Source organism: Lycium barbarum, chromosome 3 (genome assembly GCF_019175385.1).
Source record: "Lycium barbarum isolate Lr01 chromosome 3, ASM1917538v2, whole genome shotgun sequence".
In the NCBI taxonomy this organism is placed as follows: Eukaryota; Viridiplantae; Streptophyta; class Magnoliopsida; order Solanales; family Solanaceae; genus Lycium; species Lycium barbarum.
In genome coordinates this window covers 143163941-143180058 of record NC_083339.1, presented here as the reverse complement: position 1 = coordinate 143180058, position 16118 = coordinate 143163941, and the positions used below count along the sequence as shown (strand labels likewise).

Sequence of the window (16118 nt, the reverse complement as noted above, 5' to 3'; positions counted from 1 at the left end):
ATATTTCATTTGTTTTTGGGCCCGTGCTGATTTATAACTAGTATATGTATAAATGTGTGTGCGTATATATATATATATATATACATACCCCATCTATCCCAATTTATGTGATATAGTTTGGATTTTGAGAGTCAAACGAAAAAAAAAATTGACTGCCATTTATTCTTATGCCCTTTAAATATTTTAAATTACTAATTATTGTGACTGTACTTTTTATGTAGTTTCTACGTATGTAACTTATTTTTCAAAAAACTTAAAGATTATATGTTCAAATTCAATGTCAAAATAAAGAAGTTTGACTCTCAAAATCTCTGTATCACATAAGAAGTTTAAAAGTACCGCTTGTAGATAACTAAAGAATTTAAATATGTAAGAAATTCGGATTGTAGTACATTCAAGATATAATCGTCCAAATAAATAATACGGATTAATATCATTGGGTTAATTATTTAAGTCTGATAAATATGAATTTAATGAAGAATCTATTTTCATTGGGTTAGTCCATTGATTTAGACTACAACTGATGAGCCCACTTTGCCAAGCCCAAGATGCCATCTTATTCTAGAGGTCCAGTTTGGTGTCACATGTCGAGTGACGTGGCAAGCCAAGTCAAATATGAGAGCCACTAGGATCATGGCACGTGTCAAAATTATACAACATGCCTAGCGTATAAATGAAATGTACCAACCAATCAAATATGGCCATGTCACTTCAATCTGATTGGTCGAAAAGAGTTCGTCCTTATCACAACTCCTCCATCCTACAACTATAAATAGGGGTCTTCATAATTTAGAAAAGGGACCAGAAATTCAAACAAGAAGCCAAAGAGAGCTCGTGGATCAAATGCTGCAGATTTCTCTACAAGTTAAAAGCATTCAAGTACTCAAGTATTTCTCTAGAAGTTCTAGAGATCAAGACAAATATTCAAGATCAAGCTTCAAGCCCCTGAATCCAAGTATAAGTTCAAGATCAAGACCATCAGATTCAAGATCAAGCTCAAAAGCCCTTGAATTCAAGTACAAGTCAAGATCAATTCCAACAAGTTCAAGATCAAGCTAAAAAACTCTTGAATTTATTATCGAAAAGACGAATCGGAGGAATCATAGAGATTGTAACACTCATAGTTGAAATCAAATATAATCATTGTTGTGATATTTTCATGTCTTGATTATTATTTTCTCGACACCAATTTTATTGTCTACAAATTCTGGCAATCCTAGTGGGACAATCTCTACCTCTCATCTCTTCTTTTAAAAGTTGAAGAGCATCAAAATGACTCAAATGAAGAACAACCCCATATACAATACTATTGTGGCTGCTCACTCTAAAAGTGGATTAAAAATTTCCATGGAGATTATTGGCCAAATCAAAAGAACTTTGGCTTAACTTAATCTGCCACAAGAGCACTATTGCAAGTCTAACAACCCCTTCATACAAGAAGATGATGATGTCTTAGACACGGGATATACTCTAATTTCTTATCAAGACGCTCCCCGGTCCAAGTTTCATTTAAGATGATCCATATCATTCTTAATCCTCCATGATGGCCGTGCAAGCAATGATAATTGACGCTTTCACTATAGAAGAATAACTTGCAAGTTTGACTAAAGCAGTTGAAGTCTTGACTAAGCACGTGCATGAACAAGAACCTAAACTTTCCAAGCTGACAAATAAGAGGGATAGCATGATAGAGAGAGAATCAAGTCAAGAACCTATGAAGCTTCTTGAAATTCAAGAGAATAGAGAGTCCCCCAAAAAGTAAGCGACAACTAATAAAGAGATCCAAGTCTCCGCTGAAGGTCTGGTTCCTGTTAATTAATTGAAGGACTTCATCATAGAGGAAATCGAAGATAAATTTGAGTCATCATCCAAATATTCTCTCACATATGCAAAGCCATACACACAAAGAATCGATAGCTTGAAGATGCTCGTCGGCTATCAACCTCCTAAATTTCAACACTTTGATGGCAAGGGAAATTCCAACATATAGCGCACTTCATCGAGACTTGTAACGATGCTGGGACTTATGTTGATTATCTCGTCAAGCAGTTCGTCCGTCTCTCAAAGAAAATGCTTTTGATTGGTACACAGATCTCGAAACTGGTTCTATAGATTGTTGGGAGCAACCGGAGCAAGAATTCTTCAATCATTTTTGTAGCACAAGGCTAGTTAGTATGATTGAACTTACAAAAGCCGGTAGGTCCTGGGTTCGAGTCACACTGGAGGGGAAGTGTGGAAACACTATAAATCCTCCTAAATGGGGGGGTGGGGGGGGGGGGGGGGGAAGAAAGAAAAAAACTTAACATGATGGTGAGCCAGTTATTGACTTCATCAATCGCTGGAAGAGTTTGAGCCTCTGCTGCGAAGACCGCCTTGGTGAAACTTCTACCATTGAAATGTGCATTCAAGGCATGAACTGGAGGCTTCGCTACATCTTGCAAAGAATAAAGCCTAATACACTTGAAGAGTTGGCCCCCCGTGCGCATGATATGGAATTAATTAAGGTGGGCTACCAATGGAGATGAAAATGTAGAAGAACTCCATAGTGGCCACCCGTGCGCACGATATGGAATTTGCAATGTTATTAAATTATTATGTCTAATTAATGACAAATTATTTATATGCCGCTTACTCCAATGTAATTTTGTGGATATACAAAGTAACTGTCATATAACAAAATTAACTGAAGCATACATTTTCACTTATGTATTCCACCAATTTTTGTTTATAATATAAAGACGTTCTTAAATTTATATTATTACATAAAGATGTTCTATTAAATTTATATATTCAAAGTTCTGTTGGAAAATTATACATTTGCCAGAGCTGTTTGGGAGAACCAAAAATATCACTGGTGTTTAATTGTTAAAAAATGTGGAAAACAAAATATATTTCTCTTGCAATTTTAATTAGTTCATAATATTTCATCTACAAAAAAAATTCAAGGTAAAAAAGCCAACTCCGAGATTATAATTTTTTTTTTAAAGAATGAAATATAAATGTGATGCTACTAAAAAGTGTGAAAATTACTCTATACTTTCTATGTATGTTTTCTTTTTTTAAGTTGTATTCTCAGCATAAGAACAGGGTATAATCAAAATAGTCAAAACATAGATAGAGAAAAAAATGTAAATAACTAGAATATTAGTTGACATGCATGACGAATGACTGGTTTAGCCACTTTATATTTATTAATAAAGGAAAAGGTTATCATTCAATTAAAAAGAGTTTCATGTTATATGACTTTGTAATAGAAAATCAAAGAAAGAATAGGTAAGAAAAGAAAGAGAGTATCTCTTTTGCAATTCTAACTACAAGAACTTATTATCCTGATGCTATGTCAAAAGGATTGATAGGTTCCTTGCGTAGGTGATCAAAATCTTTCTTTTCATAAGTGAGCTAAGAATATGAAAACTTCAATACAAACCACTTTTGGATAATTCGTCTCTGTACATTTTATTATTTTATTTTAATTATAATTGTTAATCAAATATATATGAAATTTTTAAGTGAGTCAATCATTAACAAATATTGTACAATGTCAGAAATATTGAGACAATATACACAAGTACAGAAAGAGACAAAATCATGCATCATTTTCACATTTAAACTTAAACCTCAAATACTATGTATTTCAAAAAACATTATATAGTAAAACAATTAAAAAAAATTAAAGCTATCTACCGTGTTGGGCCCAGCACAATCATACTTTATCTAGTGGATTTATATAGATTGAGAAAAAGAAAGGGTGAGTGGCAATTTATTTTACGACGTGGGATCAGGTGCTAGTTGGCAACAATAAGCTGTTTACAACATGAATTCGGTGGCTGGATTCTTTCTTATCCAAGTAGAAGACGTCAACTAAAGCTATTTGACTCCTAATAGGATTTAATAAAAGTGGGCAGTGGAATTACATACGTGTGATGATATGTCAATTAAGCAAGTGATTGAAGAATTAATATTTAATTACTATAGTGTACATAGTTGGAGCAATATGACATGATGGGCATGCTTGTTGAGGCATCTGTAACGAATAAAAAGTCTTGATGGCATTCGTTAGTACTTCAAGGCTGCTATTAAAAGTATATCTAATTCGATAAGTCTTCAAGCAGGTGCATTTGTATATAACTAAATTTTATTAAATTTAAATTAGTAAAAAATTCGGATTATAGTAAATTTAAGATATATTGATTCAATAAATATTACAGATTAATATCACTAGATTAATTATTTAACTCCAATAAATATGAATTTGATAAAGAGTTCAATTTCGTTGGGCTAGTCCATTGATTTAGACCAATGTTTTAAGAGGCCAAGGCTCAAAGCTAGGCGTTTTACGCAACAGAGGGCGAGACAAAACCCCGAGACATGGGACGTACGCCCCATGGATCTACGAGACATATGTTTGATGTATCTTCAATTTTATAACCTTATTACTAAAAAAAATAAGAAATTCAAATAAATCACCATTGATATAAAAAGAATTATTATAATTATTATTTGAGAAAGGTAACAACATAAAAAATGATAATAACCTAGATAATCTTTAAAATGAAATTTTCATTCACTTCATTATCAATCTCCAAATCTATTAATCCTTCCCACCTCAACTAATATTTGCACAAAGTTTATTTATATATTTTAAAAGAAGAAGGGCAAAAAGTGTAAGAGCATGAAAACACAATGCTATTAAATCTCTATCATCTCAATTTTAGATATAATCATCTAGAAAAACTATTTATGACAGTATTGTTTTCTATGAGAGTTGCTTTAATTCTTTATTTATATATTTTTAAGAAAAATCACTACAACATGAAAACATAATAACACAAAGTATAAATATCATTACACTAATAATAAAAATCACAATCCATAGCAAAATTACTTTTAAAATAATAAAAAATAAATTTAATGCCCGGAACTTACGCTTTGCACCTTGAACTTACGACCCAAATTCTAAGGCATACATCCTATGGATCTACGCCTTCCATTTGCGCCCCCGGCCTTGCCCCGAAAACACCTTTGAAACATTGATTTAGACTACAAATAACCACTTTGCTAAGCCCAAGATATCATCTTATTCTAGAGGCCTGGTTTGGTGCCACATGGCGAGTGACGTGGCGCGTCAAGCCAAATATGAGACCCAACAGGATCAAGCCACGTGTCAAAAATGATGCAGCATGTTTAGTGTACAAATGACACGTGCAGGCCAATCAAATATGGCCATGTCACTTCAATCTTATTGGTCGAAAGGAGTTCAAAAACCCCTGAATTTATTATCAAAAAGACGAATTAGAGAAATCATAAAGATTGTAACACTCATATTTGAAATCAAACATAATAATTGTTGTGATTTTTTTATCTCGATTATTATTTTTTCGACGCAAATAAAGAGTTATAAAAGCCTAGGATACCTGCATCAAGTAATTTTTCCTTTAAAAAAATCCAAAACAACCGGGACATGGAACAGAAGAAGAATCTATAACATCTATCCATATCTATAGTATAGTTAGAGTAAAGTCAGCAACTTGGATAAAGCTCCACGTGCGACTGAACTGCCTGACGAAATTGAAGCGCGTTGCCCATGCCTTCCACGCATATCCCAATAAACTATCGCTACCATATCCTTCAAAGGAGTCGTGCCATGTAAGTACTAATTCCACGTCCACACAAATACTATATTTTGCAGTACAACAACATTCCACCCTTCAAATCAATCTTTCACTTACCTTTGATTTGTTTTTTTTTTTCTTCCTACTTCACCCCTCTCGCCACTGAGTATTGTTGTCGTCGTTGAAAATACCTAAGTATTGCAATTGATAAAAGAACCGGAGCAAAATTGCTGACTGAAAACAAGCATCCGAAGCTTGTTTATCCTTTTGCTAAATATTGGTTCAGCACCTTCGGCCTGTTTCCAGATTCACTCCTTTTTTCAGGTCAGAAAAAAATGTTATTCCTTCCATTATATTCGTTGGAGATGATATATATGCCGATTCTTCTTCTACTTTTCCGTTTTAGTTTAATTTCCTTGAAATGGAGAAAAAAGAATCTTTTCTTTTTTTCTTTATAATAATAGGAGTATAATATATCACCACAAGATATCATAGTCAAAAGAGTCGTCAATAGAGGGTCATAGCTAGTCAAAATTTACGGCATTTCTTCAATGAGGGCAGCAAAAATCACTGTCAAAGTTGTCGGACCAGCTTTTGACAGAACAGGAGGTGTTGTTAGGTTTTTGACAGGGTGTTAGCTAGTTTTGGACGGAAGTTGTTTAAGTTTTGTGAAAGCTTGGGGATGTTTTGTGGTTAAGATAAGTTTTTGTCACGATTTGGGGCCCGAGTTTGGATGGATTTATTGTTGAGAAAATAGTTACTAATATCTCAAAAAGAATAAATCATCTTCTATATAAAAAGTGAAGTCCTCCACTTATAAAAAGTAGCGAATATTACGTGAACTTAGTTATATCTTGTATAAAAGGTTCGTTTCGTCATGACGTCAAAATATTAATTTGAAGTCTGAAATTTTATTTCGACATGAATTTTTGATCTCAAAAGTTGTATGTATTTTTTTCTTCAACTTAAAATCTCCACAATTTATAAAAATTATCAAAACTTTCTTAACTAAATGGGTAAATCATAGTCCATAACTAAGACACCGGAATATCCTAAGCGCCACATTAATCAATCACATATCTCCATATGTTTCCTTTTATAAATGAATGGTTGCTATTATATGTTATTACAACCTTTAAATACACATAATTTTGCAAGGATCCACAGGTCCAATAAATAAATAATAGTAGTAACTAGTTATTCTTTAATAATAATGATACAATTTCTTAATGTCAAGCATGAATCTTTTTTTTTTTTGGGGCAAAATTTAAAAGGATGAGAGCTTGTTTGCAAAATATAACTTATGGGTTTAAGTTTTAATTTTTTTTAAAAATTGAAATCCTACCTTTTAGTTGTCTTTAAGATTTGAAATTTTAAAATTTCAAATTAATGTTGAAGTTTTGTTCAAATGTGATAAACTAATAGTGATTTCAAATCAAAACCTCAAATTTGAGTTTCAAATTGCATGGTCATGAAACACCTACTAAATCTATTTAATTTCATCTCATATTATGTCGTGAGATCCATCTAAGAAGTCATGTGCACTTCAATTAGGAACTTGTCACCTAAAAATTAATTAGGTTTGACCTGTCCTCATCAGCCCGCCATATGTCAAGGTGGCACAATTTTTGAGCTATGTACGTGAGTTTCGTGTCCTACTTAAAAGTTGATTTGAGTTAATGCTCGATGGTGGGTAACAAGTTATTTTTGTGTAGGTATAGTTCGAGAAGTTTGGTCAAATGACCGGATGAATTCTTCTTTCTTTGTCATTATTCGAGTTCATTAGTTATTCTGCTTTCCCTTTAAGGGTAAATCTGCGTCATGTTAAAGAATCTTCCTCACTAAGAAGATATCGTTTATGCTAAATTTAGTAATTAACCATTAATGATCCCACATCGTCCAATCATACATACAGGGCCAGCCAGAGGACGAAGACACTAAAGCGGGGATTTTAGGCTCCAAAATTTTGGGGGCCTCATTTTTTTAATCCAATGTTCGATACCTGTATTGAATTTTTCGATTGATTCGATTTCGAGACGCAAAGCTGGTTAAAGAGGGAAGCACTCCCTAACAAAAAATTTTTGTCCTAAGGCTGGAACCCAAGACCTCTAGGATGAGACCTAATTCTTACTTACAATAGATTTATAGGTTAATTTTTCTTTTAAAAAATATTTAGCAGAAAAAATAAGACCTCCCGTTAAAGTTGGCTTTAGGCCCCCGATTTTATTGAACCGCTCCTGCATACATACCCAGTTGTACATGTCCTTATCTTAGGATACATATGTTTTTTTTTTCCTTGGAAGAATCTTCATTCCGTCCAATTAGTTGAACGCATATTAAGTGATATATATGGCATTTTTTTTTTTTTTTTTTACATTATTAGATCATTTAAATTTATCCCCGATAGTGTAAAAATTCTTGGCATAACTTGTATATACACAAGTTGTACTAGAATTATAATGCAAGGATTACAATACAAAGATTAAATAATGACAAGATATTTGATAGATATATTTTTATAGGTAGATATTTGGTTCATTAGACTAAAAATGAGATATGCGAAGTATAATATAAAACATGTGTTTGTTTTTACTTACACTTGAAAAGGAATTTGGGTGCAAAGGCATTGATGCACAGATGTTTTCTCTAAAGGGGAATTGGGTCGTGGGTGGCGGGTCATGGGTCGGGTAGTAGGATAAGATCTGGTGGGGAGGGCCGGGGCTTTATTTTCGACCAATAAGGAGGCATCTCGTAATAAATTATAATAAAAAATACTTATAAGAACGGAGAGGGTAGTTAAGTTTAAGGATATAAGTGAGCCAAAATAGGTGGATGAAGTGTATTTTTAGACCAATAGATGGATGAAGGGTATTTTTAAATCTTTTGGGATAGTTCCGGGACATTTTTGGACCTTTTCCGTATAATCAAACATGTTCACAAGCAGAACTCCAAACATCAATAACAAATTCCATTAGAACCATTTCAGTTACAGATGCGATGATCAAATAAAATCAATCACAATAGACAATATCCGAAATTCCAGTTCTAATTTAAGACGCTAAAGTAACACCTTTAATTCTCGCATTTCATGAGTAGAACTAGTTTCATGAGTTACAGCAATTTTTGGTAGATTATATTTGCATCATACTTGCAGATTTGATATACAAGGTGTGCTTAATTCCTCCATAATAGTTTACTTGTTTCATTTAGTTTGACATAACTATATACAAGCTAAAATTAAGAGCCTGTTTGGAAAGCCACCCAGGTAATTGAAATTAGGTGTAATTGGGTGTAAATTACACAGTTTGGCCTGCTTGTTTGACCAAGTAATTACACAATTAGGTGGGAATTGGGTGTAATTGAGAGGGTGTAATTACACTCTCCAATTCTCAAGGGGGTTGAGAATTGAGTGTAATTACACCCTGTAATTACATGGTTACTTTTTAGTTTGTTTCTTTTTTGTTTATTTTAATTTCTATTATTTTAATTTCTTTTTATTTTTAATTTCTTTTAATTTTTAATTTATTTTTATTTCTATTATTTTAATTTCTTTTTTCTTTTTTCTTTTTAATTATTGTATTTTGAAAATGTATTTTTTTTTTTTTATGTATTTTTCATTTCCTTTCTTCCCATTCCCAACCTTTACTTCTTGTGGTTCCATGTAATTGATCGTATTTTTTATTTATTTTTTCATTTAGCATAACCATGTTATTATTCTAATTTTGGAAACTACACCTCTTAATATTGGAAAGAATGAATCATTAACAAACTTGACATACAACGAGTGACGTTATTAAAGTAGAATTTCGTTGTGAATGAGGTTATAGACGTGTATTTTTCCTTTCTTTTGAATGAACTTACTTATGTAATATTGGAATTTGACATAAGAGTATTATATTAAACTTTTTCTTTTGGATTTTGAATTTATGTTATATTTTCAATTTTAAGTTATTTGCTTTTTGTTTATTTGTCACTTGCATTTGATGGATTTTTTGTGTCAAACATTTGAATAACATTATGATATTATATTTATAAATATTATATTTTTGTCAAACATCCAATCCATGACGTTCTTAAAAAAAATCTTCTTTTAAGTTTTATAATTAATTAAAATTAAATACTATTAATTTGAAAAATATATATCCATTATTTTTTTACAATATTAGTTACAAATATATGATTATTAATTAATATATTTTCAAGAAACAATGTGTTATTAAATAACTAATTTAATATCATTTATAAGGAAAACATTTTTTATATATTAATTTTAAATTTTTTATAATTAAATTTTATTTTTAAATTAAACTAAATGTGTAATTACACTTGTGCAATCAAACAACACGCTTGTAATTACACTGTAATTACGTTATGACAAACAAACAGGTCGTTGTAATTACACTACTGTGTAATTACTAGGCTTTGTAATTACTACCCTAGTAATTACATCAATTCCAATTACCAGGTGGCTTTCCAACAGGCCCTAAATTGAAATTTTATTATACTTAAATGATATAAAGTTGATTCTTGTAAAATTAAAATTTTGTGCTCTTTAGAACAGAAAGATGTATTGGCTTACCTCTTGGATACTCCTAGAATAATGATAAAATATGCGTGGAAGAGATTTCTATTTCAGAAAAGTTGACACAATTTTCGGATCCCTCTTTACTTCCCAACGGAGAATATAGGTAGGGATGACAGGATTTGGACCCTAACATGTTTTACCCCAAACAAGGCTATACCAAACTACTCTACATCCCTTTCAATTGGTCTACAATGTAGAAAATCCCAGCCCACCACTCTCCCTGTAGGCCGAGCCTCCCTTTCAGTCGCTCTCTACATCATTTAGGGTAATTCAAGGAATTAGACATTTTCATTAAAAATGACCTTAGGTCTATTTTTTTTTTTTAATAAGCCATTACCTTAGGTTGTGATCCCTTAGGTGTGGGGGGTTAGACTTGACCTCTATCAGGTCCATTAATGCACAAAAATGTTACACATGTTAGAGGGGGACATGGGCCAAACCTCTAATCATTAATTACATAGGGAGGATTTGACCTATACAAGTTCCATCCCTACTACTACATTAAGAAAATTAACTTACAAAGAAGTTGCTTTTATCATATCTCCTTCTCATTGATGGAAAGTGCCATTTATCCAGTTGAATTAAACCTTTAACTTCTTGTGGCAGTTGATGTCTTGAAGTATAAAAGGTTTCATTTCTACTAGCAGCAGCTAACTTTGCAAAGTAATCAGCAATCTTATTAGCTTCTCTGAAGCAGTGTTTGAAATCCACCACTTCACTCCTTGCCCAAGTGCTCTGAACCTTAGGTCTAATTCAATCTTTAAAATTAGCTCATGAATTAAGAATTGCTCAGAACTATAAAAAAGACCAAGTCCCCCATCCACAATTGATGTGGGAAGCTCAATAAAATTAATTAAGGCAAGGAATGAATCTTAGCTTTCGTGTTTCTTCTTCAAATAATTAATTAACACGCTTAATCATGAAACTTGAGTAATAATCAACTGCAATATAAGACTTACTATATCTGTTTTGGTCATACAACCTCCAAGACAAATAAGTTCAAGCACTTCAATATTTTCATACACAAAAAATCATATTTTCTACAACATTATATTGCAGTGAGTTCCTCAAGAAGTTTTAATAGTTGGATCTACCCATCTAGTTTGCTGAAGAAAACTTTATAATAACTGCTCCTCTTGGGCATCACAATCATAATTAGAGATAATATCTAATGAATTTTTTGGATATATATATATATATATATATATTAATCATTAAACTCTTTTATTCACCACATTTACCTAATTATATCCAATCTGAAATTGCGCAAGTACTTTATGGTAGTTTTTAGGAAAGCAGCATTCTCAAAAGCAATTAGTAGCACGCGTGTTGTTGATTTAGCATAAAGACTCAAAGTGCAGCGTGCTTCTTTTGCTTACATATATCTGGTGATTATCCCAATTTAAGCCACTAATTTGGAGATTATTGTTGCCTCTTTGTCATTTACCTTTGCTAATTTTTTTCACTCATTTCATGGAGACTGTATTTAGCGCATTCTTCTATTCGTGACTTTTTGCTTGATTTTTTAAGTTTACTACATTGACCTTTTTGCTGTCCTGTATGGCCGGTTATTTCAAGAATTACTGAGTTTAATTATTTCAAGCATCCATAAGAACGATAAAATAGTTTGAGACTCTAACTTAGGGAATAAATGATGCTCCATATAGGAGGAGAAAGAACTGAGAATTAGATCAGAAGAACCATAGTTCAACTAACTTAATATATAGGCTACAAAGGCAATTAAGATGATTTCAAGCTTTATTAATCCTCTTTGTTTAATCCGACCATATATAGTTGTCAACTACTAGCCCAAAATCATGCTTTCTATGGATTATTGACTAATATGTATCCGGTCAATTACTAATTAAACTATAATCACCTGAGCTAATATGAGTTCAATCTTTAATTTTTTTTAGAATTCATTATATTTGTGAAATTATGGGTTGAGACTTACTGTTTTAGTTCATTTTTCTACATAAATGTATGTTACGAATAAAAAGAACTGAGTTCAGATGAACCTGGTGCCGCAGCGCTTCATCCATTGATACTTCTATTCAATATATTGTGTGTGTGAGAGAGATTAATAAGTATGTTACGAATAAAAAGAACTGAGTTCAGATGAACCTGGTGCCGCAGCGCTTCATCCATTGATACTTCTATTCAATATATTGTGTGTGTGAGAGAGATTAATAAGTAGCTGTAGTTTCTTAATGTCCCCTTCGAAGGACTTGTCTTCAGGTACATGGCAAAGGACCAGAGATTCAAATGATCTGTTTCGAGGATAGCTGCAAGCTTAGGGCAAAAAATTAAGAACATAGATTTATAACACTAAAGTACATTAAAGTTAATGATAAACCGACAATTTGTACATGAGTTTTTTAATTGAAGTTGGGCAGATCAAGTAAGCTTAGCACAAATTAATCAAGCGAATATATACATAAAATAATAAAAATCAGATTAGTGTTCAGATCTTCCTTCCGACAAAATCTGCACAGCAAAAGAGGACAGAAAAAAAAACCGTAGCACTCGATAATTAATTTTTGTGTGAAGACGACCCCACCTTTCAATTTCTTTCCTTTTATAGTAGTAAAGATTTGCAAGAAATTTCCCCAATAAGAAAACCTAAAATTGAACAACTACCATATATAGAGAAAGCAAAAGAAGAAAAAGGGGAAAAAAGAGGCTGAACATGATGACCGAAGCATAGAGAGCACAAATGAAGTGATATGCTTTTGTAGTTTGTTGTTGGCCTCTCCAGATTTAGCATGTCATCATATGTGCTCTCTATCTTCTGTCAACAATATAGCCAATTTCCCTTATTCCTCTTCATACTATTCAATACCCTATACACATACAGCTAATAATTAGTAGTACAGCAAAATGTTGAAGAAAAACATGAATTTTGGGTGGGTGGGTAGGGTTGGTGTTTAATGCAGACAGGGAGGAGTAGGGTAAGTTTTGGGTTGGGAGATTTATAGTAGTATTAATTTTGGGGGACTACCGTATTAAGGACTAGCAGGAGAGAAGGGCCTATTTATAGAAAGAAAATAGTACTACTATGAGAGTAAATAATTCATTCCAGTACCTGTCCCCTAGATATGTTCGTTATTGACGTTTTTCACTGTAAATACACCACCGCCACAAGTTCGCACTGTTACTTTTAATAACCCTAAATTCAGTTTCTTTCTGGTTAACCATACATTCCACTGTGCTCACTCAACGTTACAAAGGCAAAAATGCCACAAAGATTCTTCCAACACTAGCCTGTTTGGCTAAGCTTCTAACTTTTCAAAATAGTACTTGTGACGAAAAATAGTTTGTGTTTTGTCAGTTAATTTAAAAAATATTTTTGAACAGTAATAAGTGTTTGACCAAGCTTTTAGAAAATATTTATAAGTGCATTTTTATCAAAAATGTTTTTCAAAAAAATATTTTTGGACGAAAAATAACTTTTGCTACTCCCCGGTAGCTCTTATTTTTCTCCCAAAAGCTTGGCCAAGCACCTCACTTTATTAAAAGAAAAAAAAACACTTTTGAGGGAAAATAAGCTTGGTCAAACAAGCTATAAATAATAAAAATTTGTCTGCGATTAGCACGCATTGGTGGTGGATTATCAAAATATCCTATTTACAGAGTTTTTTTTTTTCTGAAATTCCGTAGTCAATTTCTATTTTTTTTTAGGTGAAAAAAAACAACAGAAGTATAAGAAAAAGCTTCCCCATAGAAATTAGAAGAACAAAGCTTCTGTTCCTCATTTTCTGGAAGAGTCAATATCTCTTTTATTACAATTTATATGTGAACTGTTTTTTTTGTTCATTTTGAAAAGAAGATCCTTTTTAAATTTAAAAGGAAAATTAATCTTGTAATTTTACACTTATGAGAAGATTTTATATCATTTAACACTCCATCCGTTTCAATTTACGTGAACCTGTTTTCTATTTAGGTAGTGCCAAATTAGATTTGAAAACGGATTCATTTTTTAATTGATTTATAACGACACAAATATTTTTGACTTGTTTCAACTCACAAATTTTAAAAGTCTTCCTTTCTCTCTTAGACTGCTCTCAAAAATAGGTTCACATAAAGGAGGGAGTATTATAAATTTCAAAATCTTAATACCTATACAAATATTATGACATATTTAATATCATTACGAAAGAATCGTCTTTCTGGGGGACTTTCTACCGTCAAATTGAAGTAGGAGTAAAATTTATATGCGATTACTGCAGATTTTATACATGTGGGGTGACAGGTACCTGGTGCTTCCTTTGGGTGAAGTATTCATAAAATGAGGACTTCGGTTCCCAATTATTCTAGAGCAAAAAAAGAAATCGTTCTAGATATTAGTGGTTGTAAAATCTAAAAATCATTTTCCCGTCATTGTAGATCTTAATTCCTGGGGGTTGTATGTATCTTCTGATGGTGATCCAAACTGTTGTATAATTAGCAAGTCCTACTGCATCTGGGGTTTTCTCTTCCGAGATCCTTGGCAACTTTATTTGATTAATTTGAGCATGAGCCCCTCTCTTACAGAAATGCAGAGTAAGACTGCATACAGTAGACTTTTGTGGTCTGTTTCTTCCGCGAACATGCACATAGCCTGAACTTAGTGTACCGGGCTTTTTTTTTTTTTTTTTTTTTTTTTAAACTTTGATTTGAGCTCAGCTAGAGTTCTGCAAATGTTAGCGATTGCCGATTTGTCTCCTTTTTTTTCCCCCAAAAATCCATCACCATCGTAGTGATGGGGGGTTTGGCAGGACCCCTACCATGTCCATTGATTCCAAAATACAGTTACATTGGAGGGGGACATGGTACCTTACCTCCTTAAGTCAGTTAATGCATTTCGCCTAAGTCACCTCACGGAGGTTCAAAGTACCAACCTGCATTCTTTTTAACTCTCCTCCTAAAGGAAGGAAGGTTGAGCTTATTCATTCTGAGTGGTCCTCTAACTTCCATCGGCAAGTCACCTTCAACCAAAAAAATTCTAGGGACTTGTATTCTTGTTGCGTATTTAGCTAGGGCATCTGCCACCTCATTTCCTTCTCTATAGCAATGCTGTATCGAGATGTTTCTATGAGCCATCTTTGACTTAATGCTTTCTATGATGCCATGTAACCTCCAAGGAGGTTTAAGGGAACCCTCAATCATTTGTACGACCATCTTGGAATCCAATTCTACTTCAAGGGCTTCGAAGGGATGATTGACACACCAAGAAATACCGACTAGAGCTGCATATGCTTCACTATAATTGTTAGTGCAGAATTGGGATGGATGTGCAAAGGCCATGACCATATCCCCATTTCTGTTCCTAACAATACCGCCAGCTCTTGCTTTGTTTTGATTTTCCATGTAGCTTCCATACGTGTTGAGCTTCCAAGTGTTACCTGTTGGTTTGCTCCACTTGATCATCTTACTTGTTATCACTGCTTTGAAATTTTCTGCTTGTAAACAAATTTTGCTCCAGTTCCCCTTTATCCCCGGAATAATATTCAAACTTGTTATCACTGCTTTGAAATTTTCTGCTTGTAAACAAATTTTGCTCCAGTTCCCCTTTATCCCCGGAATAATATTCAATCCCTGACTCCACGTTCTTTACTAAATTATATTTATCGAATATGTATTCTCACCTTAGTTTATTACTTAACAATAGTAAATTAATAGGGTTGATACAAACACCTGGTATAAATAAGACACCCGATATATATGAATTAAGTTTTTTACTAAATTGCTTCAACGTTTGAGTTTCTCTTTTAATTTGGTTATGTTGCTGCTTAAGCTCATGTCACATACAATTTTCTTTGGTCTAGTTAGTTGAGTTACACTATCTTTGAGTTCAAAATGTACTAACCATGTGAATTTGTGCTCTCAATTATATGATACTGTTTCATTTTCCTCTCCTTTTTTTGACTGCGAGATTTGCT

At 32.8% G+C, this 16118-nt stretch overlaps 2 long non-coding RNA genes across 2 annotated transcripts; one reads left to right on the top strand and one right to left on the bottom strand.

Moving 5' to 3' along the window:
* Nucleotides 1–5527: 5527 nt before the first annotated feature.
* LOC132633221 (uncharacterized) lies at nucleotides 5528–15779 on the top strand. Its single transcript, XR_009579609.1, has 2 exons — nucleotides 5528–5936; nucleotides 7528–15779. It is a non-coding gene; the product is annotated as an uncharacterized LOC132633221 (long non-coding RNA).
* Nucleotides 12146–12894, bottom strand: LOC132633222 (uncharacterized). Its single transcript, XR_009579610.1, has 3 exons — nucleotides 12758–12894; nucleotides 12322–12482; nucleotides 12146–12215 (listed from the first exon to the last, which is right to left on the bottom strand). It is a non-coding gene; the product is annotated as an uncharacterized LOC132633222 (long non-coding RNA).
* Nucleotides 15780–16118: the final 339 nt, after the last annotated feature.